Genomic DNA, 26,196 nt, shown 5'->3' on the forward strand with positions numbered 1-26,196 from the left:
GCCACCAATGGTTCAGTTACCCTCTGTGTTATATTGAACACTGCTGCAACCTTTCAGTGGATCCTATGAATACGGGAGAGACTAATGTGAGAAATCAAGCAGGAATCAAGGTAAAATCGGTCAGCTCTCTTTCCAAACTCTGTCCCTGCCCCTAACTGCACTTGAACTCTGAAAGAATGTGAAAACCTTCTCACACCTATTCAAACCAGTGCCGATTGGTTGCCTTTTATTTTCAGCGTTAGTCTGCATTTTAAAAAGTATTGCCCAGGGGATTGGACATTTGTTATTTATAAAGATTCATAAACTTTTTTCACTTAAAACAAACAAACAAACAAAAGTTTTCATGAGGCATTTGATGTTATCTTTATGGCCTTAATCATGGAGCTTTGTCCTTCTTGCCTTGTTCGGGAAGGTCACATGTTGAGGGAGAGAAATATATTTTCTTTGGTTCTTTTCCACATTATCTAAGTGGTGTTCAGTTACTCTTTGTATCAGTCAGAGGAGGGGAGTGGATTTAAAGCAGTTAGCTTATATGATTATAGGGGCTGGCAAGTTCAAAATCTATAGGGCAGGTTGAAAGCACAGGCAGGATTTCTATGTTATACTCTTGAGACAAAATTCCTTTTTCTCCAGTTTTTGCTCTAAAGTCCTTCAACTGATTGGATGAGGCCCATCCATACACATTATGGAAAATAACCTGCTTTACTTAAAGTCAACTATGGTAAATATTAATCACATCTACCAAATACTTTCATATCAGCATCTAGATTAGTGTTTGATCAGACAGCTGGGCACTATAGCCTAGCCATGTTGACACATAAAACTAGCCATACCCCTAAAAAGGAAAACATTGCCTTCATGCTTCATGTTGTATTGAAGAATATGGTATTTTGAGTGAAAGAGATTTGGATTCAAAATCCAGATTTGCCCTTTGCTGAATGTCCTTGAGTAAGTATAAAATTTTCTGAGTCTTAGTTTTCTTATTTCTAAAATCATGCCTATCAATTTAGATTCTTTCTATTGCAAGATACAGAAAACCCAATCCAGTCAGATTCAAGAACATGAAGGGGGAATGGATTAGTTCAAGTGACTAGAAATTTGATGGGTTGGTGTGAATTTAGGATTCAGTTTCATCCAGGGCCCAAGTGATGTCATGGAGACTCAGTTGGGATCTTGTTTCTCTCACTAATATCTCAGCCCCCTTTGCTTTATGTTGGTTCCATTCTCATAATGTTCTCCTCCCACCCACCACACACCCCCATCCCCTGCCTATGTAGTGGAAGGTCATTTCTAGCAGCTACAATCTATAACCTTTCAGGTTAAAGATCATTAAAAAGCAGCTTTCTGTTCTCCAAAAATATGCCCAACCCAACCACTTCCTGTGTTCAGGGCATGGCCTGTTTAGCATAGCCAGACTCGGTCACCTGCTCTGTTTCCTGGAGCTGAAGATAGAACTGTATCCAAACAGATGGACTGAGCATAGGGAGTAGATAGATCTGCAATCAAAATCTGGAGCCTGCTCATTTGAAAAGGGGAAATAGATGCTAAGTAGGCAAAAACAAATGTCCATGACATGATGGTTTTAGTACTTTACTCACAGGGTGGTTATTAGGACTCAATGTGTGATTATAAGGCCCATGGAGCAGAGAAGGAATTCAATGAGTGGCTGTTGCTGTTTTCAGAATGCTTCAATTGGTACAAGCTTGGGAGAACACTGAACGATACATTCTTTTTTTTTCTTTTTTGCTTCACAGCTTTATTTTTGAAATCACAAGCAATTCAAAGTGACCATCATTGAGGCCTCTGTTAAAAGATTTTCCAGCAGAGCTGCCCCAGTTCTAAGATTAAACAATATTGCACTTTAAGATGAACTTCCAGGATCCTCTCCCAAAAAGAAAAGTATTGCTTCCATCTGTGCTTTTCTTACAATAAAATAAAAGCATACTGCAGAAAACCCTACTTTAAAAACTAACACTGCAGGTACAGTAAACACAACAAAAGTACCTGCCTATGACAGAATGCTAGAGAACATTTTGTTGAAAGAAGCTAGCCCATGATTAGTATAAAGTGTATATAATATATTTTTTCCTTTCAGTGGTCCAAGATACGAAGGTCCCCAGATACAATCTTGTTCTCTAATACTGCTCCAGGTTGGGATGTCAATTCGGTCACCATGATTTGCAATGATGATAACTTTAATGAAACATTATTGCCAAATGTTACATCTCCTGAAACTGCGAGGTGATCCAATTCAAGCATATCTGGAGATACCTTCCAATCTCCTTAGATAATCCTGAACCTGATAGCAGTCTCCTTTAAGATTGCCTAAGACATCCCCACATGTTTTTCGCATGTATTACTTACATCCATCAACCCCCATTTGGTCAATCTCTACCATAGTGACCATCTTTGGTTTCGGTTTGACTAGTTCACATTAAATGCCCCCATCTCCACCTCCCAGAATCAGCACGTCTTTGCCAATGTAATCTTCTTTGCCACTGCCCATGATGGCCTGGGTAAACGCCAAATCACTCTCCGCCAGATTAACATCCCCACTAAGGATGAGAATATTTCCAAACTGCTTCGAGTGCAGAATTTCAATGTTCTGATAAGGTGAGTCTTCATCACACACCACTTCTTCTATGTCGCACTCAACCAGGCGGCCATCAGCAGTCGACCAGTCCCTGTCAACAGTCCCTCCTTGAACTGTGGGTGGCAATCGCCCAGTAGTGTCCTGACTCAATTCTTTCATTCTTCCTTCTACTTTGTTCAAAAGACTGTCAACTTCTTTGCCTTCTGCATCGTCGTCGTAACTCTGAAGGTCCAGCAACACCAATCCATGTGCATAAATTCTCAAATTGGAAAAGCTGCCATTTTTGTTTATGTAGGTTGCTCAGTAGCCCTGGTCCTGCCAGGTGTGCACCGACTCGGTGCGACAGCTCAGCCAGCGGCAGGTGGGACTCTGTACTAGTACATTCTTTATATCATTGCTTCCATCTCAGCTCTGACTCTCCCAGGCCTTTCCCTTCCCTACTCATTGTCTGTTTAGGGCCCTGGCCTAAGAGTAACTCATGAAGGTGAGTCTCTCTTCCATCAGCTCAGCTCAGATTGGTGTATCTAGATAATATGAGACCGATATTCTAACCTAATATTCTCAGGCATTGGAGCACACTGTGTTCTGACAGAAATGGATATATGAATTTTAGGGGGGGAAAGCTTTAGGTTCATTTTTTTTAAATGATGAGCTGTTCGTGGCTGTCTTAAATAGTCTTATTTGAAGATGGCCCTCATCTTGGTGTATCATTTGTATGTGATCAACCTGCCCTAAAGAGAATGAATAGAATGATTGGAAGTAAAATTTTGGCAATTTAAAGTGATAGCAGGGGATAATTTTTTTTTTAGTTGAAATTGAATTGAAAGAGTTCAAAGCAGGGAAAAAAAATGAACCATAATGTAAATTCTGAAAGGTTCTGTAATCAGCTTATCTTGAGCAAAAGAATTAAAGCAATTAATGGAACAGATTGAGGTAAACTTAAACACAACACTCTCCACTCTCAGCTTTTTATTTCTTTTTTTAGGTATGTGTCCCAATTTTTCTCCCTTCTTCTCCTCTCCAACTTTTTTTTCACATTTTTCTTTATAGTCTATTTTCAATAACACTTTTGGGCTTATCAATTTGCATCAGGAAAAAAATGCCTTAAGTGTATGTCTTGGTGATGGTGATATGATGATATTAGAGATGTTAGAAATAGATATTCTGAAAATAGAAATTATTTTTTGAACATCCTGGAGTGGAAAAAGATGGTAAGAAAGAATATTTCTTAAAAAATCAACTGTGGCAGTTCAGCCATTCAGCAAAATCTCAGACCCTGACTGTGATTGAGACTATGAAAGTTAAGTGCTCCTGTTAATGTCAAATAGAGTAGAATGTTTATAACTTTGTCTAGAACAGTGGTCGGCAAACTGTGGCCCCTTGAGTGTGGCTCTTCCACAAAATACCACGTGCAGGCGCTCACATACAGTGCGATTGAAACTTCGTGGCCACATTCAAGGGGTCAAAGAGCCGCATGTGGCTCGCGAGCCGCAGTTTGCCGACCAGTGGTCTAGAGGAATAAAAAGAAAAAGACATCACCGCATGTTTTTCCCATGTATTACTTACATCCTTTGGAAAAATAGGGAAGAAGGTGAGGGGGCAAACGACAGTTAATTCCTGGGAAGGATTTTTATGATGGCCACTGAAATTCTTTGTTTGCCAAAGTATTTTGAATGCTTTTTTCAAATTATTCTAATTCATAGTTTTTCCTCGGTTTTTAAGAGTTGAGGGTACTTGCATGTCAAATGTTTTTCTCTGCTGTGCCAACAGCCTGGTTAGACTGTTGAGGGTAACTCCTGCTTCCTGGGCTGCTGGTGTCAGCCTCCAGTGGGCTGGGGAGCCAAGTACACTGAAATACTGACTTGGGAAAACACTAGAGTTTTATGAACAAATATTTATAAGTTGATCAAATTTCAGTCCTTCCCACCTTGGCAGAGTTCCATATACATGGAACTAAATTAAAGCAGAGAACAAATCAAATGAGGGGAAAAGGAAGAAAAACTCTTGAAGGAAAGACCTGTGTAGGTACTAGAGTAGTATTTGCTTTCTTAACTACACCTTGAATCATAAGCAAATAGTGATCAGTTTAAAAAATGATGTCCCCTGAAAGTGTTAGTTGGCTAGCAAGCACTTCCAATATTTTATTTTTTCTAAGTATCTCAGCAAGGTTTTTCTCCCCATCAGCACTTTCACAGGGCACCATTATGAACCTGGGCCAATGTGGCCTCGGCACTTTTAATTGGAACAAAGTACAGAAGTTAGTGTGTTGATAATAATTGAGTTTTATCATGATCTAACTGCCAGCTAGACAGAAAGGCAGAGAATTATTTATATCAACAATGATAATATGTGGGGAGTGCTTACTGAGGACTAAGTGTTTTTCATAAATCATTCCAATCAATATTTATATCAACCATCCAGAGTCAGTATACTAGTAATTATCTCTACTTCTTCAGATGAAAAAAAAACAAAAACTGAGGCTCGCTGCAGGAGATGAAAATGACTTGCCTATTAGAATTCCATCCCAAGAACTTCCAACTCCAAAGCTCATATTTTTAACCACTCATGCTATACTCTAGAGTAGACCTTGGCTAATACTAAGCTTTTTAAACAAATTGACATAGTTATGGCCTGATTTGGAGATGAGAAATAAGTAGTCACTTCAAGGCCATCACACTCTTCTTAAGCTGTGGAGTAAGGAATGGAAGTGCCTTTTCCAATTCACTTTACTGCAGTATTAGTCAGTTTATTGAGTGTCTTAATTACAACTTCCCCCCATGTGCTATAGTGACAATCCCACTTTCCTGTAATGAAATCTTGGTCAGATTTCTTAACTTTCCAGCCATTTATGGTTTAAAGACATTCTCAGTTGCTGGTTGAAACTTAGTTTTGTTCATCGTATAAGATCAGCCTCAAACTCAACTTCAAGCTTGACTTCTTCCCCCACTTTCCCACCCCAACTCATACCTTACCAGGCCCGCCTTGGTTGTGGACACAGTGGCGTGAATTGTGGGTGGGGAAGGAGAGGCATGATCTCCTCCTTACACAGTTCCTCTGCTTTCTCTAGCAGATCTCCCTTCTCTCCTCCCTGAGTCTACCTCTCTGGGCCACCTATTTGCCGGGAGCCGGTCCATCCTTGTTGCAGAGAAGAAACATCTGCACAGCATATGTTTCGAGGTACCTGACGTATATGGCATACTGTTCTTAATGTTTGCTCTCCTTAGTGCCATGTGTTTTGACCAAGGTCACCTCTCTGAGAAAGGTTGTTTCCCCAGGTGGGGATCTTTCCCTGAGGTTAGGGAGGGGATACAACCCCTTAATTAAGTGCCAGGTGGGTAGTTAAGCTACATAATCTTTACTCCCTGGAATGGAGATAAGAAACGCCCTAACCTTTGTAATAGAAATTGACAGGATTAAAATCGGCTGGTATAAATACGGATGTAACAAGACAATAAACAACACAACCTCATCAGATCCTCATCACATCCTCATCAGATCCTCGTCAGTTCCTAACCAGAACTCCGACCAGAACTTTGGCTGGAGATCCTGGCTAGAGGTCCTGACTAGGCTGCTGATCAACTGAAGGCTGTCTCCGTGCCATTCCTTCTTCGCTGACTCCGTCCACACCTTTGGGGACCCCTGGACCCACTGGGGTTGGACCCCAACACCTTCTTGTACACATTTAGTGAGGAAGAGAAGACTCTGCTTATGAGGTTGTAGTGTTCGATTCTGGAAAGTGTCTCTGGCTTGCTCTGGTTCTATCTGTTTAGTTTTGTGTTTTGTGTTTTTGTTTGTTTTTTATATTAGAGGCCATGGCTGATTTGTAGTCACCCTGGTTTCATGGAACAATATTCTTGTCCCTCACGTCCTCTGTTACTAGAAAACCATTCTCCCCTCAGAGGGGCAGTGAGCTGCCTCCTTTGTCACTGTCCAAGCCAGTCAGTGTAGGCTACAATGTATTTCTTGAGTTGGGTGTCCCTTTGCTTGGCCCAGGAGCCACATGGAGTCTACATTGGTCCCTATCATTTGTTATCGTAAATTTTCCAACATATGGAGCCATAGAAAATGCTTGGGCTCCTTTCTGTGTTCTTCTGAGGCCAGTGAAAACTCATTTTTTTCCAGGCACCTGACCATATGGTTTTTTCCAACTCTGATACAGGGAGCTACTCCAGCGGACCTCACACATAGAAATGCCTGGACCATGTCCTGCATTCAATAATTCTCCACAATGTTTGTCACACATTTCATACCTCTCTTTCCCTTCAACCGTGGGGCAAAGGGCATGGTAGTTACTTAAATTGACAACATGCTAGAAACAAAGACTTCCAAACACCTCTCCAAGGATGCTGTCATCACACTTCCCTCTGTCGCTGCCCCAGGATAGGCCTGTGGGTTCTGCCGCTTAGTGAGCGCTCATCCAAGGGGTGAGGTGCCGTCTTACCTTCTTTCTGCACTAAGTCACTCTTTGCCACACCTTTCACACACACTTGTTTCACAGAGAAAGCACTTTCTTCACAAACATTAAATTCAAACCCGATCACAGCTCTCTTTTTTTCACATAAGTTGTGTTAGGGATGTTGGTCGTGGGAACACGCCTCTCTTAATACACCTGGCAGGTAGATAGCTAATCCTAACTGCTGGGGGCTTACTGGTATCTCTCCAACTTAGATTGTGGGATAACTAGCATCTTTTCTCTCACTTTTGGGTCTTATTCCCAATTAAAAGATAATAGAAAAAAACCCAGTTGAGCATCTTGTTACAGTGCGGATGCCCTTTTCATTGTGTACTTCAGACTCTGAGAGTTTAGAAGATTTCCCCATAAATTGCTCTCTAAACCATAGCCTGATGGTGCCAGTCAGGAAATACCTGTTAGTATTTGCTTAATATGATACATATTTTAGGGGCCTGTCACTCATTACAGAGATACTGTTTTAGGGAGTATTTGACCAATGAGGCTAAATGTAATTGCGTTTTAGTTTACTTTGTAATAGTCAGCAATCTAATAAGAGTGACACTAACAGAAGGGTTCCAGGGAGATATACCTTTATATTCTTCTTCTTCACCCAGCAAGACTTTAAAGCACATCCTGACTCTAATAGATTTAGTCCTATTCACGAGTGCCATTTTCAGAAGATATACAAGTATTTGTTTAGGCACAATTAAAAGTGCACCTAAAGTTGATACTTGTTCTTTAGTTTGTTCAACTCCAACTTACATTACTAATGACCCAAGAAAATACATGAAAGACTACAGCCCTCTACTCCCAATGGCTTTCTCATTAGATTTTCTGTATTATCTATATAGAATCTTCAAGGGTGGGTTCCACGACACTTTTCAAACATTACCTCCCACTAATCAAATCCACTGTTTTAGTCTTCTTTCATTATAGTCCATGAGTGTGTTTTTCCTTTCTTCTCTGCTCATTCAGACTTTTGCTTTCCATTAAGATACAGGTCAAATGTTACCACTGTCTCTGCATGGTTAATAAATTCCACCTCTCTGAAAAGGTTAGTGAAGTTCAAATGGAAAAGAAAGTATAGAATGTTTGTTGGAAAAAAATCTTTGATCCATCGGAGTCACTGCGATTCTTTATAAAGATGGATGGTCATGTGCATACCTGCATGGCCTCTTTGTTCTACTGTTGATGATTGTTTTTTTAAACATTGATTTATAAAGAAAAGAATGATGGGGTACAAAACAACTAATCAGAGTTTTTAAAGTTTTGTGGGAAAAAGACAAGAAAATAAACTTTAGTCGAAAGACAGGAAAGGGGGCTAAAAGGAATAAGAAAACATAAAATGAAAGCAATTCCAAAGGAAAAAAAGAACGATTAATTTTATTTAAATTGGAGTAAAGTTTCACATAGACTATAAAAAAGATAGAAACTAGATGAAGTTGATTTTGATAGGAAAAAATAAGAGAAAACAAAGAAGAGAAGGTTATTGGACTTAATCAAATGCTATAAAAAATGCAGCCAAAGCCCAGCCTGTGTGGCTCATTGGTTGAGCATCAACCTATGAACCAGGAGGTCATGGTTTGATTCCTCGTCAAGGCACATGCCCAGGTTGTGGGCTCCATCCCCAGTGTGGGGCATGTAGGAGGTAGCCAATCAATGATTCTCTCTCATCACTGATGTTTCTATCTCTCTCTCCCTCTCCCTTCCTCTCTGAAATAAATTTTTAAAAATATTTGAAAATTTATAAATTTGTGACTACAAAGTAAACAAGTAGTCAGAAAAATATTGCCAAATAACAATATTTTTTAACTTACAGAAAATCAGATATTTACTCAAATATTGGCTTGGAACAAAAAAAATGGTATTGAAAACTAAAGAAACAGAAGGTAACAACTCAAACTGTTTAGGGAGATTTGGACAGGAGTTCAAAGAAATCTACTGATGTCTACAAATGTATCAGACCCTTGTCTCTGGTATTCCAGAGCTATTCTTGTGTAATGATTCTAATTTTAATTCCAAGAATGATAATATAATACATTTGAAGAAAATAAATCTGTAACCTAAGAACACAAAGGGATTATTGTCAGATGATGGACAGCAGTGAGCCAAAATTTCAACTGGAAACATACCAAGTGTATTAACCTTTGAACAAAAGAAGGAGGAGGAGGAGGAGGAGGAGGTAATGATGGTAGTGGTGGTGGTGGTTAAGTGGGGGGAGGAGGAAAGTGCTTATTTTTGGCAGGCAACTTTCTTAATCCCTAGAAAGTATCTTTTTATCTTAATCTTAATTTTCTTTGTTAGGAAAAAACAGTATGTTTATACTTTGTCTATTATAGAAAACCTAGCAATACAGCAAAATACAGTTTTCTATCAGACACATAAAAATAATCCTTTAAAAGTTCTGCCTTCTTTTCCAAATATTTGCATGTTCTTTAAATATTCAGTAAAATTTAATTGACTTATCTACTCCCATTGTTTTGAGGAAATCAGATAATTTTCACTCTTTATTTCTAAAGCCACTATTCATGAACATGCTTTACTAAAATTTTTGTACACTAATTATTTCTGTTGTTTTAAAATATGTTTTTGATTTCAGAGTGGAAGGTAGAGGAAGAGACAGATAGAAACATCAATGATGAGAGAGAATCATTGATTGGCTGCCTCCTGCATGCCCCACACTGAGGATGGAGCCCACAACCTGGGCATGGGCCCTGACTAGGAATCAAAATGTGACATCCTGATTTATAGGTCAACACTCAACCACTGAGCCATGCCAGCCAGGCTGTTTCATTTTTATATTCCCAACCATTTATCCGAAACTAAGGAGACATAATAATCATTTTTGTCTAACTGCTGAACTACATAGTGTATCCACTGTAGTCTTGAAAATAAAAAAAAAAAGATAAATGACTTGACATGAATTGTGTCTGATGAATCAAGAACAAACATCAGACACATGGCAGATCTACTAATGCCTGCTTTATGTTTAAAATGTACAGTTACTAGACCCTTTTGATTTGCAATTAGAAATTCAAGAACATATGGAATTCAATTAAGTTAAAAATTGTATCTTTAAAAGGCATATTTAAAAAGATAATTATTTAACCATATTATGGGATATAGATGATTTTAAAATATTCCTATTCACTTGTTACTAGTGTCCTGACTTAGAAACTTAGAAAAACCATATATGGTGTCCCCCCTCCCCCAGAATATGTTTTGGACCTTAGTTTGTCCTAAAATATGAATTCAGAGATGACTTTGTAGACAGTGCATCTTTCACTTAACTTCTGTTCGTTGACTCATAAAAATTTGGCAAGGCAGGGCACTCTAGGATGCTGAAGGGTAACTGCCTCAAAACCCACAAGGTTCTAACTACAAAATTCTCCCCTCAGAGCTACAAAATGCTATCAATTCTATCTCCCTAAGATTGGCAACTGTTGACTAGCTGATTGGCAATACAGGAGTAATTAGAATGAGTGATATTAGAGTTGAGGTGATTAATCAGATATTTCAAAACAAAAGAAAGAAAAGTTGTGCTATTAAGAGATAAATGGAACATGTTGGGCACAGTTATCTGACCCATTTGACCACATCCATCAAATCCGTTATATAACTGCTCAGTCTGCACTGCAGAAGGCTCTTGCCTCCTTGTCTGTTGTCTCTTACCAGGGCTCCTTTTAGCCACTTTGGTTTCATGCTCTGCTCTCTGCGTCTCCCACCTGCTTAGCCTCTGACCCATGTGTTGTGCCCACTTACACAATCCTCCAGAGTCCCCTCGTCTCCTATTCTTGGAAAGCAGTGTGGTTTCCCACTTCAAGTCCTTGCGTATTTTCTTTTTATTATTCTGTGTGAATCTCAAGACCTTTGCAAAGACTCCCTATGCTTTTCTCTAAGTGGAGGAACTCATCAATAAGATGGCAATTTTGGTCTATCTAGGTGAAACTTGACCTGGGGGGAAAAGCCTCCTGTGAATGGTCTGTCCTATGTTTGTAACTACATAAGCAATTGTCTAATTTCCCAGAAGTTCAAATGAGGATGTGAATTTACTAGGGTGTTGACATAGCAAGTTATAAAAACCAAGGCCTCTGCTAAAATGAAAAGAACAGTGCAACCTGACCTGCATGTGTCAGAAGAGCTTTAGTTTGGCTGGATATGGTATCATGTAGTTCTGAGAGCATATTTTCATAGAATACTTTGCATTTTTTATGTCTACCAAGGGGAAACTCTTTCAAGAAAGCTGGCTCATAAGGTTACTTCAATGCTTTTGAAATTCAAGATGCAGAGCAAGCTTGGCCAAATAGAGCACTATCCAGTTCAGTGATCAAACGCAGTGTATTTGGAAAGCAGAACTGAGAGTCTGCTAATTGTTTGCCTACATTCATGACAACCAGATATGCCACTAATAGACCTTTTTTGATATTATTTGTTGCTTTCATTTCTTTTTGAATAATTAATTTTGTGCATATTTATTACAGCATTTATTCCACCAAAAAATGTGTTCAAAAAAGTCTTCAGAAGCACGTGTTCTCAAATTTCAATTGCTTGTGAATTTTAGGGCAAAAGCCTTTGGTGATGTTCTGATCTCCTAGGGAAAGTACATATGTTGACTTATTGGTTTTATGACTGACTAACAATCCCTTTCTGTAAGTTTGTTCCTATTAATTCCCAGTTCCACTTACTTTCCCCCTAAGTGGTTAAATAGGTGAACAATTGTTGTCATATTTAAGGAGTAAAAACAAAGACTGAAAGTCACAAACCTGTTAATTAAATCAAGCTGTAGACTTGTTTTATTTGACTTGAAATACATTTAAAAGCAAGAAGAACTCACTGAAAATCTGAATCTCATAGCTTTGTCTTGAAAAATCCAGGATCTGCTGATACTCAGCCCACTAACTGCCTGCATGAGATAAAGCCAGGACTCTTCAGGGACTCTCACTTCCCCTCACCTCGGCCACCCCAGTCATTAACTGCCCATCTGTCCCCTGTGGGCGGCGAATAAGCTTTCCCTTGAATAGTTGAAGAGGTTTGGCTGGAAGTCTCACAAGTAAATCAGGGTCTTTTAAGGAAGTCAGACTTTTCCAATAAGTTAATACCTATAATTATTTGACCAGAAAATTTTAAAAACATTACTATTAGTGATTGTATTATAAATATTCATAAATGTATGGCATTCAGAGCCATGTTTTATATACCTGTTATATTGAATTAGAAATTAATTTTATAGGATGGGGTTCCCAAATAAGTTTTATAAGTTTTCAAGACATTTAAAGAAACAGTATAAACCTAGAAAGGAAATACGATGATTAATTGGGTCAATTAAGTCTATGAGCCTATAGGAAAACAAAACCAAACCCTGTTCCCTGTTAAACTGAATCTCATGTGGAATGCTTTTAAAAATACATGTATTTGCTTTGGGTGATAAGCTGCTAGGCAGCTTACTGAGCATAAATAATTTTGTCCTCAGATATCCCCAATTTATTCAGCAAACTTTCATCGGGCATGCCTAGGCATTATCCAAGTTGATAATCCCTAGGCAATCCCATGGCCTCATTTAGAACATTGTGCTGATTGTTATATTTTCATCAGTTTGAAAATCCTGGGTCTTTTGCTAAGGATTTTACAAGGCTGCAGTCCACAGGGTCACAGTGTCATCGGAGGCTTCACTGGGCAAGAATCTGCTTCCAAACACAGGGATTGTGAGAGCCTTAGTTTCTTGCTGGCTGTCACCTAGCATTCTATCCTCAGCAACTAGTGGCCACCTGTGGTCCCTTACCACATGGTGCTTTCAACATGGCTGTGTACTTCCTTAAAACCGGCAGGGGAGAGCAACTCCTGGGACATGGGTGCTGCTCTCTTCTATAACATAACAACAGCGTACACCCTGTCAACTTTGTCATAGTCTATTGACTAGGAGCAAGTCACAGGTCCCACACAAACTCAAAGATACAGAGTGTTAACACCTGGTGGTGGTGATAATATTAGTACTGACTACCCTTAGAGTCTGTCCAATACACTCTGCAATAGCAAAATTATGCTTTTGAAAATTTGTTTTAGATATGGGAAATTGCTCAAAATATAACATTAGGTTAAAGCAAGATAAAAATGCAATGTGAGTTTCAATGTATTCCAACTTGTCTATAGCTAACTTATTTCTCTTATAATTAGAAGTTAATATATTCTTTTAATCTCTTACAAATTTGAGAATTCAAAACTAAATTCATATAATTATAAAAATCCCTTATTTTCATTATCAAAATAGGCTAATATTTTTAATTGTTTTTAGAAGTTTTCTTTTTGTAGTTTATAGTAAAATCCAAGTACTTCTTTCAATGGAATGCTTGGTTGATTGCTGCTACATAGGTCTTCCATGAGCTGGAGCTGGTTCATCATCAGATCTGGAAGCCTTTATTTGTGATTAATTTTTTTAAAAGAATTTTAAGAATTAAATAATTTTTTTAAAGAAATTATTTTTTGTTACAAGATTTTCATCAGGAAAAAAATAATTTCTAAAGACAGATATAACAGCAATTCTTTTTCCAACACCAAGGAAACATTTCAGTCACAAGAAACAAATTCCATCAAAGACTCCAGTTTCTTTCCAAACAATTTAAAAAACGCAACATTTTCCTTTTTCTTCCTCATTTTTTTCTTCTTTTCCCCCCATCTTACTGCTTAATCCTCCCATCAAAGCTACCATAGTCCATGTGTTTGTATATAAAAATGTTTCTACAATCATAAAGAATATATAGCCATTTTTGTAAGGTTTCCAATCAAGGCTTCCTTTTTGCTCCCTTATGTAAGATCCCATACCATGTTTATAAGAATAATACGCTGATACTTCCATCCCTGTACATGCTGCCAGCTGGCTCTAAAAGCCTTTGGCCTTTATGCTTTTGAAGGTCAGGCATTCATGTGGCTCAACTTCTCCACCCTTGTCTCAGGGAGAGTCATTTCCATTCAGTCCTTCATAGTATAGGTTGAAATTGACCAGTGTTGTGGAATGTGTTGCATGTCTCTATCTCAATATGCAGCCTTTAACCCAGTGGTTCTCAACCTTCCTAATGCCGAGACCCTTTAATACAGTTCCTCATGTTGTGGTGACCCCCAATTTCATTGTTACAAATTGAACATAATTAAAGCATAGTGATTAATCACAAAAACAATATGTAATTATATATGTGTTTTCTGATGGTCTTAGGCGACCCCTGTGAAAGGGTCGTTCGACCCCCAAAGGGGTCGCGACCCACAGGTTGAGAATTGCTGCTTTAACCATTATGATCCAAGTCTTCAATTTTAATGTTATGATTCTTTTTCTCATAAGACCTCTTTATATACAACTTTTCTATTTTCTCTTTTCCCAACCTCTGATTCTCTTTTCAATTGCTTGTTCTTAAGCCATAACTTTTCAACATTTGAACCAAGCTCCTTACAGGATCTAAACTCTTATAAAAATAATTAATGAATTTATTGGGGTGACATTAGTTAATAAAATTATATAGGTTTAAGTGTGCAATTCTATAATACATCATCTGTATATTTTATTGTGTGTTCATAACCCAAAGTCAAGTCTCCTTCCATTGTTATTTATCCCCCCTTTGCCTATTTCTACCTCCCCCAACCCCCTTTCCCTCTGGCACTTACCATACTGTTATCTGTGTCTGAGATCTATTGTTTGTTTTTTGCTTAATCCCTTCACCTTTTTCACCGAGCTCCCACACTCCCACCCCCAACAGCTGTTAGTCTGTTCTCTGTATCTATGAGTCTGTTTCTATTTGTTTGTTCATTAGAGTTCACATGTAAGTGAAATCATATGGCACTTGTCTTTCTCTGATTGGCTTATTTCACTTAGCATAATACTCTCCAGGCCCATCTGTGCTATGGCGAAGGGTAAGATTTCCTTCTATTTTTATAGCCACATATTATTCCATTGTGTAAATGTACCACAGTTTTTTAAACCACTCATCTACTGATAGGCACTTGAGCTGTTTCCAAATTTGGCTATTGTAAAGAATACTGCAATGAACATAGGAGTGCATATATTCTTTTCAATTAGTGTTTCAGATTTCTTTCAGTAGATTTACAAAAGTGGAATTGCTGGGTCATAAGGCAGCATGGAATTTGAGGAAATTCCATATTGTTTTCCACGGTGGCTGCATTCCCAACAGTGCACGAGGGTTGCCTTTTCTCCACATCCTCACCAACATTTATTCTTCATTGATTTGTGGATAGTAGCCATTCTGACAGGTGTGAGATGATATCTCATTGTGGTTTTCATTTGCATTTCTCTGACAATTAGTGATGATGAGCATCTTTTCATATGTCTGTTGGCCATCTGTATGTCCTCTTTGGAGATGTGTCTATTCAGGTTCTTTCCCTATTTTTTAATTGGATTGTTTCTTGTTGTTGAGTTGTAGAAGTCTTTATAAATTTTGGATATTAAACCCTAAGCTATATCACTGGCAAATATCTTCTCTCATTCAGTGGGTTATCTTTACATTTTATTGATGGTTTCTTTTGTTGTGCAAAACTTTAGTTTTATGTAGTCCCATTTGTTTATTTTTTTGTTTGCTAGTTTTCCTTGACCAGGGAAAAATATCAGAACATATATTGTTATGGGAAATGTCCAAGATTTTACTGCCTATGTTTGTTTCTAGGATTTTATGGTGTTGAGTCTAACATTTAAGTATTAAATCTATTTTGAATTTATTTTTATGTTGGTGTAAGAAGGTAGTCTAGTTTCATTTTTTGCACATATCTGTCTAATTTTCCTAACACAATTTATTGAATAAACTATCTTTATCCCATTTCATGTTCTTGCCTCCTTTGTCAAATATTAATTGACCATATTGTGGGTTTATTTCCAAGCTTTCTATTCTGTTCCATTGATGTATATTTCTGTTTTTTATTTCAGTACCATACTGTTTTGCTCATTATGGCCATGTACTATAGTTTGATATCGAGTATCACAATACCTCCAACTTTGTCCTTACTCAAGGATGAGGATATTTGGGGTCTCTGTGGTTCCATATAAATTTTTGGATTATTTGTTCTAATTCTGTGAAATATGCCATTGGTATTTTGATATGAATTGTATTGAATATATAAATTACTTTGGATAATATGAATATTTTAATTATATTCTTCCCATCCATGAACGCGGTATATGTGTCCACCTATTTCTATCTTCTTCAGTTTCTTTCTTCAGTGTCTAATAAATTTCCTCCTTGGCACCTTATATTTATGATGCAATTTTAAATGGGATTATTTTCTTAGTTTCTCTCTCTGATAGTTCAGTATTATTGTCTAAAAATTCAACCAATTCCACTTCTGGGAATACTAGTATATCTGAAGAAACTCAAAATACTCATTCAAAATAATATATTCACTCTGTGTTCATCGCAGTTGTTTACAAATAGTGACTCGGGGCACATAATCTTGTGGCCCCATCCACCTGCGAGCTCCCCACCCGCCCGCCACCCTGCCTTGACACCCTAACCTCTCCACTCAGAGCCCGAGTGTGCCTGGCCCTTCCCCCGGCCCCTCTGGCCTTCTCTAGCTTCAAGCCCCACCCTTGGTCCCAAGAGTCACCTTGGGCTGGTTCCACCTCCTCTGGGCGCCTCCCTGCTTCCACCCCGTCTCTGGAGCAACGTGGCGGCTCCACCCCGCCACACATGCAGCCTCCTGCTGAATGGTCATTACGGCATGAGGGCGTCATGGCCATTAGCATATTAGCTCTTTATTATATAGGATAGCCAAGAAATAACTTTTTAAATACATGATTATTTGTGGTCAGCTTTTATTCTTTCAGTAGTTTCATTCTTATAACAGCAATGCTGCCTAACATGGACAGGATCACCTGTTCGTCAGGTCTTTGATGTAGGACATTTTTTGCTTTGGAGAAGATGGTGTCAGGCAGACCAGGACCCAAAGCCACTTTTAGCTCCTCTCAGAAAAAGATGAGCACTTTTCTGATCAGCTAATAATCTCAGTAAAACCAGAAAGCAGACTTTCCTAGGGAAAGAGGTATTTCAACATCCATCCTGTCTACAATGGATTCTTGTCATGTACTAGTACTTGGGATTAGCAAAGTGATAGACTTAAACCATAAAAATATAATATGAAATTTTCATTCAAATATTACTAAATATTTATTTAGTGAAAACCTTCAATGTTGCCATTGCATTCTTTTTCCTAGTCCCCCTTGTTGTGAAGACAAAATAACATGTGTCTTATTTGATATCCCTCAAATAATCTTTATAAAATCTTGCAAAGCCAAACTAAATTACCTCTTCAGCTTTCAAGTTAAATCTTGTCCTTAAATTTCAAAATTATTACTTGAACTTAAACCATTAGAGCAGTGGTTCTCAACCTTCCTAATGCCGCAACCCTTTAATACAGTTCTTCATGTTGTGGTGACCCCCAACCATAAAATTATTTTTGTTGCTACTTCATAACTGTAATTTTGCTATTGTTATGAATCGTAATGTAAATATCTGATATGCAGGATGTATTTAGGCGACCCCTGTGAAAGGGTCATTCGACCCCCAAAGGGGTTGCGACCCACAGGTTGAGAACCGCTGCATTAGAGTATTCTGTCTGTGTAGTTGTTTGGAAAGTATATTTTGTTTCCCAAATCAGGATTTTGTAGAGAAAGGATATTAAGAACAAGAAAAAAATAAAGAAAAATTCTATAAATTTAATTTTTTTAAATTAACTAAAGTTGCTTCTTTATTTTGGTTTTGGTTTTTGTTTATCAGATCTCAAGTCAATAATTATTATTTTTCCCCATAAGGGCCCCATTAGAGTGATCACAGTTCTTAGAAGACACAGTTGGTACTGCATAAGAATTAACATTTAGGTGTCAGGGCTTCCTGCCAAGTGTGGTTCTTCTTGGCAATTAAAAAAAAATCACTGGGCTATGAACTTAGGTTGAAGCTGCTGTCCAAAGTCCATGGGCTACATTTTTAAAAATTATAGAGGAACTAAAGCACCTAACCAATAGATCCTGAATCTTCTTTCTAACTACTGGCTGTTCGAGGAATTGACAAATTCTTTCTTTCCCCATTTTTGTTGCATTCCAATTTTCTGAAGTATGGTCAGCTGTGGAATAAGCTAATTCAGGAAGTACCCCTTTGGCTATCACAACGTCCATGGCTGGGACAGTTAGTGCTCCCTGTCCTGGCACCATATTTTTCTTGTTCACAAAAGACAACAGTACTGGCTAAAATGTAATTTAGAGATTGATAGTAATGTAGGGCATCAAAATTATGGAAAGCAGACATCCAGTGGCTGTGTCAATTTAGTGACCATTTCTAGATATTGTTTTTCTCCATTGATAAAGGCATCATTACTAGTGATAAATAGCAAACATCCAATATAAATAGATGATCCAAGGATTATATCATAGCTCATTGCTCTGTATAACATAAAAGGCATGCTACTTAGATGTCTTCAAATGAATTAAATTTTAAAAACAGACAATAGTAATTGACCTTGAATTATAAGGAATGGTTCTTTCTTACACGTATTGTTTCAAGTACCTGCTAATTCTTGAATCTTAAACCTATTTTCTTTTACATGAAATGTGAAAATAGTTGCCTCAAAGCATTAAACTCATTAAACTTTTTAAATTTTAATAGTATTTTATAGAATTAACAGAGGCAAACATTTTTATTAAATGTTTGGTTTGATTTTTTAATGGAACTCAGCTCGCTCTCTCTCTCTCTCTCTCTCTCTCTCTCTTGCTTTTAAACTCATGACAAACTCTGTCTGAAAAATAAAATAAATTTCAATGAAAATAATCAGAAAATTATTTAGAAACTATAGTTGAGTGAAGAGACAAATATAGAAAAGTAGGAAAAGAAAAGCGCATATTTGCTTTTAATTAAGCCTGGCTCCTCTTCTTTGCTACCTGGTGTATATTTTAGATAGGCCACTTAGCTGAGCTCTTTTATAGGTCTTGGGAATCTATTTCACTGCTCACTACAACTTCCAGAGTGGTTTAAACATGGTTTATATATGTTGTTTTAGGGGTTAACAGCCTCCTAAATTAAATACCTGTTGCCTCACACTGAAAGAAAAAAGGGTCCTTTCAGATAAAATTGCATTTTTATTTAAGTGAAATAACTCACAGTTTTTCTTTTTTTCCAAGTTAAGTCTTTGCTCTTTTACATTTTCAACATGTAAAAAGAGAAAGGTGATGATAAAAAACAAACAAACACAACTATCTTCTCTGTGATTTCTTCTAAATAAACTTTGCCATAAATAGCTCCATTTTAGGTGTTATCTAGGCTTTGCCCTGAGCTCGGTGTTCTTATTTCTTTAACAATTGTTTGTAAACCAGAAAGCACTAGTTTAATTTATGTAATTTATTATTTTCCCAATGGGAAGGTTTTACCCCACGGAAGTTTTGGGAAACTCACCTCAAGCAGAAGTTATGAGACTTTGAATCGTCAGTGGGTGGGGGAAATGAATGGATTGAGATTTTTCCTAGGATTTTTATTTTGTTAAGGACATGGAAACATCACTGATGCTGATGTGATACCTGGCACATAAGAGATTCTTGGTAAATGCCCTATGCCTAGCACAATCGACAATCAATAAATAATTATTGAACTTATATCCAATGAATGAATATACGGTGAGCAAACATTTAGTAAGTGAAAGCCTAAAGTTTAGCTCTTGCCATTGTATCCTTTTAGAGTTCTGGTCTCCTTACCAGGAAAAAGAGGAACCTAGATGTTGTTATAGAGGACATTTTGCTGAAGCAATGAGTCCAGATGGCCTGGTTGCTGTTCAGTTGATCCTTCTGTATGCACCCATGACACCCTGTCCGTATCTTTATCAAGGCTGTTTTTTAGGATATACAGGGAGTATAGCTTGGGATGGGGTACAGTACTTATAACTTAGTTACATCTTCCTTGAGGTTTTAGTTATAAACTTTGGATCTATTTTTCTATTTTGAAAATGTACACATTTTTTTACGTTTAACTGAAGACATCATGAGTGTGTTTCATAATGTATATAGTTTGCTTCATGTATTTTCATAGAGGTACCACTCTTTCAAAATTAAAATTTGTTTATCTTCTGATATTTTAGAGCATCAAATTGAGATTTGATGACAGGATAGTGGTTGGAGAGGGGCTATGGGATTGAATTCTCTGTGAGTCCCCATTTTAGAAATTCTTGAGAGTGTTTTTATCCTTTGAGTATCTAAAGACCTTTCACAAATTAAGTACCCATTAAATATTTATTGAATTAATTACTAATTTTAAAAAGAGGTTAAAAAAATTGAAGAAAAAAAATTTTTAATTGCCCTGCCAGTGTGACTCACTGGTTGAGCATCAACTTATGAACCAGGAGATCATGGTTCAATTTCTGGTTGAGGGCACATGCCTGGGTTGTGGCTTGAATTCTGGAGGAGGAGGGGAAGTTGGGCACGCAGGAGGCAATCAATCAATGATTCTCTCTCATCATTGATGTTTTTATCTCCCTCTTCCTCTCCATTCCTCTCTGAAATCAATAAAAAATATATTTTAAAAAATTGAGGACAAGGTTTTGCATTAGCCATATTTTTCTAGGTGTTTGTCTTTGTAGATGAAACCCATTTGGTAATTGCTCAGCTTTCTCCTTAATTTTAACTCTGAAGACAGAGCCAAAGGCCTCAGGAACATTAAACTGATGATTAGTATTTGATTAAGAGTACGCTAACTAAGAGGTAGATAATGATAATGGAAATACATGGACATAATTTTGGTTTGTAAATAGAAAAATGATTCTGTTTTTATTATGTCTCATGGACTGAACTAAACCAATTTTTTTGGAGAGCAGCTACATCTCTCACTGTGAAAATTTTAGTAATCTGCTTATCAAGGTCAGGTTAAAAGGCATTGCCAGGTTTTTATGCAAACCCCAAACTATGATAACACTGATACATTGATGTATTTTTCTACTGAGAAGTGGAAAAGTGAATGCAAAAGAGAAATTAAGTAACCAACATAATAAAGTGGCTAACATGAAAAACACCAGATTGGAAAAAATAGCTGAGCTGATGTTTTCAGTTCCCTTAACAACTAAGTAGGCAACTCGATTAATTGTGCAGATTGCAGGCAATTCGGTGGCCACCTGAATGGACATAATCACCTGACCAATGTGGTCCATACATTCTGTTTGTACAATGGGAACAGCTGATATTAGAGCTCAGACCCTAGCTGAACCAAAGCACCCATTAACCTCAAATTAGACAGAGGAAAGGTAATTTTAAAAACCTCTAAGACATAATCTGTTTAAAATACAGTACTGATCTACTACATAATCAGATAATACATTAAGAATATAAATTGACTTGTAAATAAGAATCCCTGAGTGGTAAAATAAAGAAATATCCTCATCAAATTGTTGCCTTCTTTCCCAGAAATAGGTAAATGACCACAGTTCTGCTTCTGAATCACATCTATGGTTGTTCTGTCGTTGTTCTGTTTCATTTTTTAAGAGAGAGAGAGAGAGAGAGAGAGAGAGAGAGAGAGAGAGAGAGAGAGAAACATTACTGTTGAGAGAGAATCATTGATCAGCTGCCTCCTACACACCCCACAATGGGGATTGAGCCTGCAACCTGAGCATGGGCCCTGACTGGGAATAGAAATGTGACTTCCTGATTCATAGGTCAATGCTCAACCACTGAGCCACACCAGCCAGGGTATTTTATTTTTTATATTGCCAACCATTTATCAGAAACTGAGGAGACAATAATCATTTTCTCTAACTGCTGAACTACACAGTGTATCCACTGTAGTCTTGAAATTAAAAAAAGATAAATGACATAAATTGTGGCCTGATGAACTAAGAACAAAGATCGGACACATGGTAGATGTACTAATGCCTGCCTTATGTTTAAAATGTGCAATTACTAGACCCTTCTGATTTGCCATTTCCTTCATATTGGCATTCTGAAAGAACTACACAGTACAGAATAGAAAGTAACATAAAATTAAACTGCATATTGCTCATAAAACAAGAAGAAAGGTGCTGGTTAATAGTAACACTATTCTTTGGACTATATTTTAGTCTTTCCTAGAAGAAGTACCAAATGTTGTCTGAGTACATTATAGTTATTATTGATCTTACATATAAAGCTGCTACTCTGTGAGGTTATGCAGCACCGTGGGATGAATGCTACACTTGCCTGAGTGACCAAGGGTTTTTAGTGAAAAAGCCTGTGTTTTGTCTGAGTAAGCACAGAAAAGAATGTTTTCATATAAAAACTTTTTAGAAGACAGATTATTTACCCACTAAGGGTTTATAGTAATTGAATGGGCAGTAAAAAAATGATTGGGGACCTTTAAAATTTTGAAAATAAAACATAATGATATAGCTAATTTATAACATATAACACATGCAACTACATCTTTAATTCTGATTTGTGCAGAGCTAAACAATTGCCCAATGAAAGAGTGACTTTCTAGAATACCAATCTGGGTCACTGAGGGCCAAACCAGAGTTGTCATTTTATTATTCTTTTGATATTTTAACATGACTAGTGATATACCTTTACCACCACTTGATGCTTCTGTACCTGGGCATTGTCAAGGTTATTGCTAGGAGATTATGACCTTGTTTCTCACTGAGCCAAACAGCCTCAGCTTTCCTTCCTAAACATTCCTCCAACTTAATGAGAATCAGCATAGGATTGAGGGATCAATTGCTGGTCATTTGTTGTGATCTAGAGCAACTTATTCTTTATGCCTCAGTTTTCTCATTTGTAGAAGGCTAAGAGAGGTTTTGATAAAGTAAAATATCATATGGAAAAATGCATGGGTTCAGTTTTTGGTCACAAAAACAGAGCCCTCTCTGTGTACCCCATGTATAATGGGTTTTAGCATATCAATGGAAAGTTTACATTAAAAGAACTGAAGTTTACATTAGAAGACTTTCTCAGCTTGATGTTATGAAGAGCTCCCTGGAGAGCTGCTATGAATCTCCCTTCTAACCACAGGTGTGGCTCCTAGTGTCCCAGGAGAATAAAGCCCATTCTCCCCTCCTACCCCTCATTTTCATATGATTCACTGGAAAATTCTAACTTGGAAACATGGAGGGAAAGGAATCCTGGGAAATGTAGTTCCCAATATCTCCTCTGTGATGCAGATTACTTGCAAGGAGGTGGTGATAACATTGAATTAAGCACAGATAATAGTTAAACTTACCACAAAATAGGTACTTTGGAGGCATTTGAGTAGAAAGATCAGTGTGTTAGAAAAAGCACTGAATTTAGAAAAAGGCCTTTGTACTATGTTGATTTCATGACTCACTAGTTCGATGGCTTTGAACTACTAGTATTATCTTCCTAAGTTCCAAGTTCTTCATTGGTTATACTCTTACAAAAACTAGATAAGAAAATGCATGAGATGCAGCTTGACTTTACTGGGTAAATATGGCCCTTTGCTCTTCCAGATATTTGGTGATATCACAGTACTTACAATAACATTTACAAAAGCTGTTCCAATATGTTAGCCTACGTTACTGTTGTAATAAATACTTCAGAACACATTTGGTGGTAAAAGTCAAACTACCATTATTTTAGTTTTCTTCCTTCATTTATTCATCCATTCATTCACTTGATAGGCATTAGCTGAATGTCTGTTATGAGGCTTAAATCAAAGAAGAGAAATTATCAATCAAACAACCAATATATACTATCATGTGGTAACAAGTAGAAGAGGGGCTATTTCAAAGAGAGTTCTCACCTCCTCTCTGATTTCTAACTTCTGAAAAGGCAATATTTAAGCCAAGACTTCAATGAAAGTGAGAGACAAAAGCCACAAGAAGATTTAAGGGGATACATTTCCAAACAAGGAGAAGAGTAAGTGCAAAGGTGCTGAGGTGATATAAACATGGAGTGCTTAAAACATAGCATCCATAAATATAAGTACTTATGAATTTTACAAGGACAATCATACTTTCTATGGATAATGCACAAATAAGTACACATTTTCCTAATTTACCTTTTGTTATTGAGTAGAATTTAGTTTCACATGTTTAAATAGTTCTTTTAACTGTCAATAATTAATTACATTTACTGACACATTTTTTATCTTTTCTGCTTGATGTTTATTCATCCAAGAATTTTCTTCTTTCTAAAATACATGTTTTAGTCTTTTAATGAAACTCTGTTGCTTTTGTGTGTCTGTTTTCTATTGTATTGTTGTTGTTACTCCTAAGAGATAGCTTATCTGGATATAAAATTTTAAGTTACCCATTATTTTCTCTCAGCACTTTGAAGATATTATTGATTATTGTTAAGTTCTTTTCTGTCCTTAGTTATTGCTACATGAAAATTTTCCCAGTTTAAGAATGATTCTTAATAGATAAACAGACTTTTCTCTTTGGCAGTTTAAAATTTTTCTCTTTTTCTTTACTATTCTGAATTTTGCAGTACCTATCTAGATGTGGAATTCCTTTTTATATCTTTTTTGGCATTCAGAGTGCATAGGTGGTATGAAGATTCATTAATTTCTTCATTATTTGAATGTGTCAGCCACTTACTTCAAATATTGTCCATGTGTAATTTTCTCTCTTCCTTTAATTTAGAAATTAATTTGGACTTACGTTAGAGCCTCTTAACTGCTTTTCATCTTATTTATCTCTCCGTGATGCACTCTGAGTACATGAATCAATTCTTAAAATTCACTAGTTCTATCCTTGTGACTATTTCAGCATTTATACAATTATTGAAAGTTTTAAGTTCATTTTTTGTATTCCCAAGGTTTCTATTAAGCTTTTCGCATAGCCACAGTTTTTCATTAGTCCACTATGTTAAAAAGATAAACTGAGCATTATAAGTATCTTCATTTAAAGACTGTCAAAATGTTTCCTAAAATTTTATTTAGAATACATCAGTGTTTTTATTGTTGATTTTTTGTGGTTGTCAACAGTTTACTTTGGCCTCTTTTCATGATGGTATTGAAGAAATTTCTAGGTTCAAGTCCTGGTTTTTAGACCCTGTTAACCTTTGTAGAAGCATTTTAATGGCAACCTATTGCAGAACTCAGAAAGCACTGAGTTTTAGCTCTACACCTCATTGCATTTCTGTTCCACATCTAGTATGTGGAGATGTTTATATTGTTTTTCGAGCTGTTATTTCTAACTGATTTTTGCCTGCCCTTGCTCTGTTTCTGGAAAAGAGGCCATGTATTTAAGTGTGAACTTACAGAGCCTTCTTAACCAGAGACTTATTTAAATGTTTTATGTTTCCTTAATTCATTTCTTTATTTAGAGATTTTAATACCTCATGGGCATAGGCTTCTTGTTGAATATATTAAATGAACTATATGTATTTGCGATATATATATATATATATATATATATATATATATATCCCAAATATATATATTTAAGTACTTTATTACACATATATATTTTATTTCAATAAAGAATATTTAGTTTGTTTTTATCATGCTTTGTTCCCACAAAGATTTTTAATGCAATGTAAATGTGATTTGAGTTGTATTTCTTTCTTAGAATTTTTAAAATAAATTCAGAAATCAGAAATTATTTTTGACAGATTTATTAGCATAGTTTTATGTTCCTGCAAAAACAACTTTATTTAAAATCCAAAGAAATTCTACACAGCTTTCATGCCTCAGGCAATTATTTTCTTATTCCTCACTCAAGCTTCAGCCCTTTGCACACCCAAATAACCCATTAAATTGAAAATTGGAGTGTCTGTGCTTGTAACCTGGCTGCACTGAAGTCTGTCAATCTTGGCACTTCACCAGGACCGAAGGATTCACCACTGCGAATCATGTAATCAGCCAAACACTGCTCATCATATCTGAATTTGAGAACCTATTTGGGGAAAAAAATCCATTTTCAATGCAACCCAGAACTCTTCATACTAAAACTGGGAAGTGTGAAGAGACATTATTTGAGAGCCCTTGGTGGTTCCCAAATTCAGTGTCTTGAAGGTAACAGGTACCTATGAACAACTTTAATTTACACTAATACAGATGTCTAACTCATTTGGATCAAGACCTCTCCTTTACCTCCTTTTTGTTCTATCCTAAATTATTTGAACCAAACACAATTTTAAAAAAGTTAAAAGGTTTTCAAGGCATAGGTATCATTTGCAGAGAAAAATTGAGCTGTTTAT

At 36.8% G+C, this 26,196-nt stretch overlaps 1 pseudogene; it reads right to left on the reverse strand.

Annotated features, from left to right (window-relative positions):
- Positions 1 to 2,251: 2,251 nt before the first annotated feature.
- Positions 2,252 to 16,748, reverse strand: LOC102426956 (annotated as a pseudogene).
- Between the last annotated feature and the right edge of the window lie 9,448 nt (positions 16,749 to 26,196).

Source organism: Myotis lucifugus, unplaced genomic scaffold (assembly GCF_000147115.1).
Source record: "Myotis lucifugus unplaced genomic scaffold, Myoluc2.0 scaffold_0, whole genome shotgun sequence".
NCBI lineage: Eukaryota > Metazoa > Chordata > Mammalia > Chiroptera > Vespertilionidae > Myotis > Myotis lucifugus.